Source organism: Geospiza fortis, unplaced genomic scaffold (assembly GCF_000277835.1).
Source record: "Geospiza fortis unplaced genomic scaffold, GeoFor_1.0 scaffold134, whole genome shotgun sequence".
Classification (NCBI taxonomy): Eukaryota; Metazoa; Chordata; class Aves; order Passeriformes; family Thraupidae; genus Geospiza; species Geospiza fortis.
In genome coordinates this window covers 405540-413548 of record NW_005054396.1, presented here as the reverse complement: position 1 = coordinate 413548, position 8009 = coordinate 405540, and the positions used below count along the sequence as shown (strand labels likewise).

Genomic DNA, 8009 nt, shown 5'->3' with positions numbered 1-8009 from the left:
GAACTGAGGCAGCTTTCTCAGCATGACAACTATTGTCCTGTTCTCTGTGCAGGAAAAATTGAGTGACTTTTGCCCCTTCAAGTCCTGTTGACACCTTCAAGTGTTCTTGGACCTCACCCAGGTTTTACTTGACAAATATTTTCATGTGTGCCACTTCTTTCTGATTCTGGAAAACACACAGAAAAAATGCACTTTCTGTGCTTAACCAAGAGCTATGAAATGAGGTATTGTTTGCCTTTTAGGATTGTTGCTCCAGGGCACACTTTTGCTGTAAAGTATAAGTGATGAAAAAGTGGATCTGCCCAGGTTTGTGGTTGGATATGGCAGAAATAGGGTATAAGGAGCTTTATCCTTCTGGGGAAAGGCATATCCGTGCACACCAAAAAGTAGGTTTTTTGACATTTATTACCGCTGCTTTGTATTAATAATCAAATTTTGTTCTAATTTTTGCCTATGTTTTAGAAAAGGTGCAGAAAAAAATCCTGAAATACATATGGCTTTCACCAGGTAAAGATGCATTGCTATTTTCACCTTTTCTTTCTGGGGACAATGAGTTACCCTTCATTCTTTTTATCTGAAGATACTTTATCTTATCACTCATCCGTGCATCTTTCCTCAAAGCCTGGATAACATTCCTTTTTTATTAAGATTGCATATTAAGATGTTGCATTGTTCGAAAATGAATCAGGGAATGGCATTTATTGCCCAGTAGCATGCCTTATGAACAGTGGAGTTTTGTCATAATCTCAGTGTCTAAATTCAGAGTTCTAATGCCAATTTTTAAGTGCTCTAGTTTTCAAAAGTGAAATGTGACTATGGATTTACGTACGTATTTCAGTAGTGGCAGCTGAAATGGGATAACATACTTTGGGAGGAGCAGGGAGCAAGCAGAATGTTGCTCACCCTACATGACTACTCTATAATCTTTCAGAGCTTTGAAGAGTGGGTGTTTTTAATGACTATGTTGTATCGTTTAATGGATAATTCTTACAAGTTACACACTTTTGCAAGTCAGTCTTAAAGCTAAACAGATCTGGAATGTGCCAAAAATAGATTTCAAGCTGGGGTTTGTAAAAATCTACTCTATTAAGATTATGGTTTAAATCAGTAAATATGAAGCACTAAAATATTATATACATATATATACTAAAATTTGGCTTTGCAACCTTAGGTATTTAACAAGAAATGTACCTGAGAGTTTTCCTTTCTTCCAATGATGAACTAATGACTTAGCTCAAAGTAGCAGCCCTGATTTGCAGATAGACAACAGATGCATCTATATCCAGAACACTGTTATTTCCCTTCTTGATTTTTTATCATCACCTGAATTATATAAGTAAAATCTGCTGAGTAAGGACACAGTTTTTTTTTTTATTGTCCCCTGAAGGGACAAGTTCACACAGTCTACCTTCCAGTTCACACATTCACTACCTTCCATTCCACATTCATTTTTGGGACATGTTGGCTGACTTAATGCTTTTGGTGGATAAGGTAGAGATCTTAAAACTTCAAATGTGAATGTGTTTTTTTAAAATTCAACGAAATGCAAATTGGTGTTCCCTTCCCCAGACTGCTCAAGAAGAGATTGTGACCTGAGCTCAAGGTTTTTTTTCTATTTGGCCTTTGATATCAGTGATTAACTGTGGAGGTCCTGATGGCTGAGAAGGCTCCAGTAGCCATGGTGGGCTGCTTTGTGCTTGGCTGGCACCAGAGTTGCACCATGCCCTTCATTTCCCTTCTCCTTTCTCTCCACTGCAGAGGCAGAGAGGCAGAGGAGAGGAAGGAGAAGGGAAATGAAGGGCATGGCAACAAACAAGTGAACAAGCTAAATGTAGTGTAGAAGGAATTTGGGAAACTTGAGGGAAAAGTGAGGAGCCTAACATGGAGGTTTGGGAATATGAAGTTGGGCTTGTACGTCACCAATGCATAGAAAATCAGACAAATTGCAGTATCCTTCACTGTTTTCTCTGTCCTTTGGTTTACAACCTGTGTGTGTTATGGCATACAAGAACACTGAAAATAAATTTTTAAGTAGTGTGTAATTCTTGTTGCCATTTTGTTTTCGAAACTCACTTATTCATCATGGGCGATGTTTCCTTTGTTTTCTCCTGACAGAAGAATGCCTCCTTGTTCTTACATGTTGATATATGGCTTCGTTTGAGGGAGATTGTTGGTGTTGCCTTTAGCACAAATGATGTATGCATTTGCATTTCTGGAACACTTTCAGAGTTCCTCATTTGCTTTTATCTCCTTTACAGAACGAGCAACTATTTTCTGGTTTATCTTTTCTGAAGATCAGCATAGATTGTTGATTACAGGGTGCAATAAATTAACTTGTCAACTTTTGCCACATTTCATGTTTAGGTTATATATCTGAACAATGTTGAAGATTTATAGAAAACTTTAAAAATTAATCTGAGATATAAACGCTTGAGAACAAAAGGGTTTTTTTTTTAACTGGATTTTATTTCTAAAAGACTGCTGCATAAAATTGCATATCTCTATCTAGAACAAGCTTTTTAATTTTAGTTGCTAAAGGGGTTTTAGAGTGATTTATTAGACACCTGACTGCAAAACTAAAAGTATATTGTTGTAATCCTATTGTTGTCTTTATTTGCCTAAACCAGAAAAACAGGGAATTTGAAAATACAATGTTCATTAGAGTAAAAGATACAGGGTTTTTTATCATATTTTGTTCTTCAGTTTGCTTGTAAAGGAATTTGTTTTCTTACTGTATTTTAAAATAGGCTTGAAAAACTTCACTGTAGTCACAATGTAATTCTTTGTTATTTTTTTATCTGAAATTACTGCGTAGGTGGGAGAAATTTGTAAATTTTATTTTGCAGTAATCTGATGAATGGCTTATTCACTTGTGGGCAACATATTTTGTTTTCCAGTTGCAATATATACAAACAGTTTAGTTCTTGCCTCTCTATTCCATTTTGGCCTTCTAATCAGAGCTAACACTTTGAACGCATCAGTGTTTTGAGCTGGAAATATTATTCAAACTGAGCCTTTTTTCCCACAAATTGGAGTGAATTCTTGAATTGCACAAGAAGAGAACTAGGCTAACTACTTTTAGCGGACAAATTTTTGTTTTTCATAAAGAATAAACCATTTCCAGTCTAGCCACCCATTTCCTTTTTTTTTTTTTTTTCAAATGTCTTGGTCTGAGGTCTCAGAGGAAAATCCATGGAAATTTCTTTCATGGTTTCAGAGGATCATAAAGTGATTTAAAAAAAAGAAAAACAAGCAACAAGCAAAACCATTTAATTCCTGGTTCCTTTTTTTTCTGTGTCAGTTTGTTACATGTAGAATTTCAGTTTTATCCTTTCAGATTTGAGAAGATCCTAAAGTAATTTTTCTTCTTGATTTCTGTTAAGCAGTAAAAGACCCTGAATTCTACGAAAAATCAAGCAAGGCTTTTTATCAACTTTCTGAGAGGAAAGGTAAGGGTTCTTCACCTGGTCTCCCCCTGCCCCACTGCCTTCCCCCAAATAGGACCTTCCTTTAGCCCTTGGGCAGTTTTTTCCCATTCCCTTACCATATAAACTTGATTACATGTCTCTGAATGCAGTTTAAGGGATCCCTGGGCAAGGGGCATGTCAGACCTGAAACAGGAAAAGCGTTTTTGCTCCCTAGAAATGAATTTGAATGTTTACTTATTTACTCAAGGTAATATTTGTCTTTTAAAAACAGCACCTAACTTTTTCTTTTTGTAGTCTTTCCATTTCTTTTGGAATGTTCATTCCTAAATACCTCATAAGTTTCCTTGCCTGTTGAAATTTCAAGAACTCTGCTAACTGTGTTCTTTGTCAGTGGTGTCTCTTCCCTATAGCGATTTTTGCTTAGATTTTGTCTTGATTTCAGACATGTTTTCCAAGAGCTTAGTTATTGTTTTTTTGCTATGGATAAGATTGACAACCTGAGGTTCTTTATCATAGTTATTGCTTGAATTGTCCTGTAAGTTGTAGTTTTCTGTGTTTTGGCGGGGCAGGGATGTGTGTTAGTACCTCTTCTGCCTGTTCTTTGGGTTTGATGTATTAGAAACTATCAAAGACCAGAGTTTATTGTGGTGGTGTTACTGATGCAAGATGAGAAATCAGCCTGTCTTGGTTTGTGACTGTGGCTTTCAAGGCTTTTAAGTGTTTTTAAGGGCAATTCTCTGTTGCAAAGAAGAATTAATAGTAATTACCTTGTAGTGAACACTGGGATCTCTCCTCTCTGTTTTCACTGACCATGAGTTACCGCATGCATGGCTCTGGGAGATTGGGAATTACCAGCAAAATCCCAGCGATGGCTGCTGTGGAAGAACACAAGTACGTGGGAACATTGTAACACATTTAAGAATTACTTCCTTTTAATCCATAGCAAATGTCACAAGTTTCATAAGTTTCATCATTTCCTTGAAATGATGGTGGGTTAGTTTTTTTTCTTTTTTCAAGTGCCATGTGGTAACTCAGGTTGAGCAAAAACCTTGGCCTGGAGCAGCAAATTGCAAAGTCCTTTATAATATGATAGGTTTTTTTCTTTCTATTTTTTAAAGTATAAATTCTAAATGATCTTGTCTGCTTAGGATTATCTTGATAACAAATAAGCTGTACAGTTCTTGGACATCTTTTTTTTCAATGCTCTTTTCTTGTACCTCACTTGATATAGGTGACCTCTGTCACTCCAGTGAGAGAATGACCATAATTATTTTAACAAAGTTTCTAAACTTGTTAAGAGTAGACTTCTCTATGCTCAAGGTAAGAGCCACCATTTATTATGAGTCCCTCATTTGGAACATCCTCTTCTGGACATTGCTGATGAAGTACAATCCTAATTCTTTAATATCATGAGCCACCAAGGCAGTCTTTGTACTCCCAGTGTCGCCGCGTGTGAAGCCTTCCCAAACATAGTGCTATGCCTCTTCCAAAAAAGTGCAATTTTGGAGGGCTTTCCCCACTTTCTGTCTGCCTTCACAATATTTTCTCCCTCTTGCTATGCATGATTAGTGAGACAAAGGAAGATTGAACTCTTATGCAGAGGTAGTCAGTTTGACTGGAAGTGAAAAGTGACATTTGCATTTACAGTGTGTATTTAGTGGCTTGGGATGACATCCTGGAAGTTTCCCATCTTTGCATGTTTGCTGGCATATGTACTGAATTTGCTTTTAAAAATGGTAATAAAATAAATCTTCCTTAATTTTAGAAGTCTTTTCACTTCAGGTAAGTTTTAGTGACATCTATATTGTTTCTCTTGTTTTGTTGACAACAGTGTTAATATCGATGTCATTAATGTTGAGACTTACTGGATATTGATTCTATTGGAATAAATTTTAAAGTTATCTTTGTGTTGGGAATAATTTCTATTTAAATGGCATAAAAGTCAGTCTTTGTTGTAACTTGGAGACAGAAAAAATATATTAAGAAAGCTTTGAACAGACTTTCTCATGCAGGGCCAGCTATGTCAGTTTGTTATTAGATTAAGTGCCATATATTTATTAATGGGACTGGTAAGAGGAGTATTGTTATGACAATATTGAATTTAAACTTTTATGTCTTCGTTCTCATTGGGCAAAAATTATTGTAGTAGATTTGAGAATGGGAATTTCACCCCACGATTTTGTTTTCTAGAAATATAGAAGCATGCAGGTGTTTACAGGCAAGCAAATGGGTGTCCATATAAAACATGGTTTTATGAGAGATATAAGAACTGCGTAGTATGAACGGGCGCTTTGAGGCTTAAACTGCAACCAAGCAAAAATGTGCAGCCTTCCCCTTTTGTCTATAATAGGGTCGACATTGGGAACCATGATCCCTTTGATCTTTACATAAAACAGATGAAAATGCATAAATTGCATCTAATCAGAGATGAATTAAAGGAAAATAGCCTCCCGGAGGACAAAGCACCCCAGGCACCCATCAACAGCCTTACCAAATGACAGACCTGGAGGCGACTTCAAAGCTGCAAACACAACTGCCAGTGAAATCCACCAAGAATCAAGATGCCATTAAAAAAAAAAAATTAAGAATTCACAGTTTACAAGTGCTCAGAACTCTCTCTTTAAGAGGAAGTGGCAGAAACACACTACATGGACTTGCTTTTTTAAGCCACTAGATGTTCTTTTTCTTTTAGGAGACTTGATAAAGGCAATACTTGCTCGTTTAATTTAGTCCAAAAATGTGCTCAGACATGACAAACATTGGTAATTTTAGTGTCAGGTAGGATTTATTCCATTTGAGTGGCATATTGTTTCGAAGCTGAAGTATATGTTTTAGTGGAAGCAGATCAGACCTTTATTGTAATTGCTTCCTTGGTTGTCATCTTTATTTGTCCCTGTGAACACAAGCATGGTTAACATTCCTCAAATTGCAGAAGAAGAAGGAAATGTAAATATCAGGTTTGGTTTTGGAAGGGAGGGAAGGAAGATTTGAAGCAATAATTTTATTATGTGAGCATTTTCTCTCTGTGGAAGAAAGAATAACTTCATCCCAAGTCAAATCAGAATTCAGATCCTCTTCTAGCTCAGGTAACTCATTTAACTACTATTTATATATTAATATCAGTAATGTTAAATATAAGAAATAAGCTTGAATAAGGAATAGTAATTGCTGGTTTGGTTCTAGAGAGGTAACCCAAACATAAAATTTCACATTTTCATTAGCATTCTGTTTATGAGAAGATATCAAAACTTAAAGTTTTTAAAGACAGAGACTAACCACAATTTTATGGAGTACAAAAATTCCACTTTTGATAAAGACTGATGTAGTCCCTACAATATAAATATTGTTCTAGGAAGGATTTTACCTGCTACCAATTGTATACTTCACTTATTCATTGTGTACAGCATAACATCTATATCCAAGCCCACATAAATTTGAGAGTCATTTAGTGACATAAAAAGAACAAATGACATTTCCAATATGTAACTGACAATGAAATTGTTCAGTAGGCTGAATTACTTGCTGTAGGTGAGATCGGAAAGGTTGCCTGATTCATTTTGTAGGAACTTATTTTCAGTTGCTTCTGACCTTAATTGCTATAACTGAAGTATGTTATGTCTACAGCTCTTGATCTTTGGAAGTAAAAAGACTATGCCAGTCTGTTTAAGGATGAAGCTAGGAAAAATTGCTGAGTACTTTCTCTCTCTTAGCATTTTTAAAGGTTTTCCCCCTTCCTGAAGACAATGATATCTCTGTGTCTTGGAGCAGACATTTTAAATAGGTTTTGAAAAATTGGACTTTGTCTGTGGCTTGTGAGACCTTCACCATTTAGCTGTCCAAAGCTTGCATCTTCAGAGAAAGCACTTGTCTCACTTTTGGGCTACTGGCCCACCTGCACGTGAATGAGCAGAAATTGACTCCTGGCAGAGCAGACATAGCTGGACTTTCTTCAGGAAGACTGATCCTGACTGATCCTATCAATAGCTGCACTGAAATGGCAGGACTCTGTAAGGCAGAGCAAGAGGTCTGCCTTGTTCTGTCAGGTGGGATGAGAGCTACAAAGAGAAGAAAGTGAAGTCTGAAAATGAAGAAAAGAAAAATGTCTTGAGTAAAACTTGATGGCCTGTACAAGTGCAGAGCAAGAGCCTCTCTGATTCTGGACTTCTTCCCAGCATGAAAGAAGAGGTTTTGTGCCACAGCTTATACAGAAAACTGTTCCCTTTACCTTAGTTTTTGCTCTGTTTCTGCCTAACTCTTATATTGAGTCATACAGCATTGATTGATCATCATATAAAGCCTGAAAACAAAGTCAATCATTCTTTCCTTTCATGAGTCCCTGGAAGATTTTTGCACATAATATGCTTCAGCGCTGCTATTTGTTTCTCCTGTCTTAAAGTTTTTATTATTTTGGATCCTTTGAACTAGACAGGACCTTATGATTTTGGGACTCCCATCTGTGTCATATCTTGGCAAAGAGAAATCTCAGTTCACTCTGAGTGAAAGTGGCTGTTGGAACACAGCAATAGTGTTTGCCTTCTATAGAATAGCAAGTGGCACGGCTACAAATTGCTACTGCAAGGC

At 36.6% G+C, this 8009-nt stretch overlaps 2 protein-coding genes across 3 annotated transcripts in view; one reads left to right on the top strand and one right to left on the bottom strand.

Moving 5' to 3' along the window:
- The window catches only part of WDPCP (WD repeat containing planar cell polarity effector), a 146422-nt gene that overhangs the window by 11411 nt on the left and 127002 nt on the right, over positions 1-8009 (top strand). For both annotated transcript variants that reach the window (XM_031060936.1, XM_005425783.2), the window contains exon 3: positions 3387-3449. The gene's annotated coding sequence lies outside the window, so the exon portion shown is untranslated. The remainder of the gene's footprint in view (positions 1-3386; positions 3450-8009) is intronic.
- MDH1 (malate dehydrogenase 1) overlaps positions 1-8009 on the bottom strand; it is a 35185-nt gene that overhangs the window by 25885 nt on the left and 1291 nt on the right. The gene's annotated exons all lie outside the window — the stretch shown is intronic.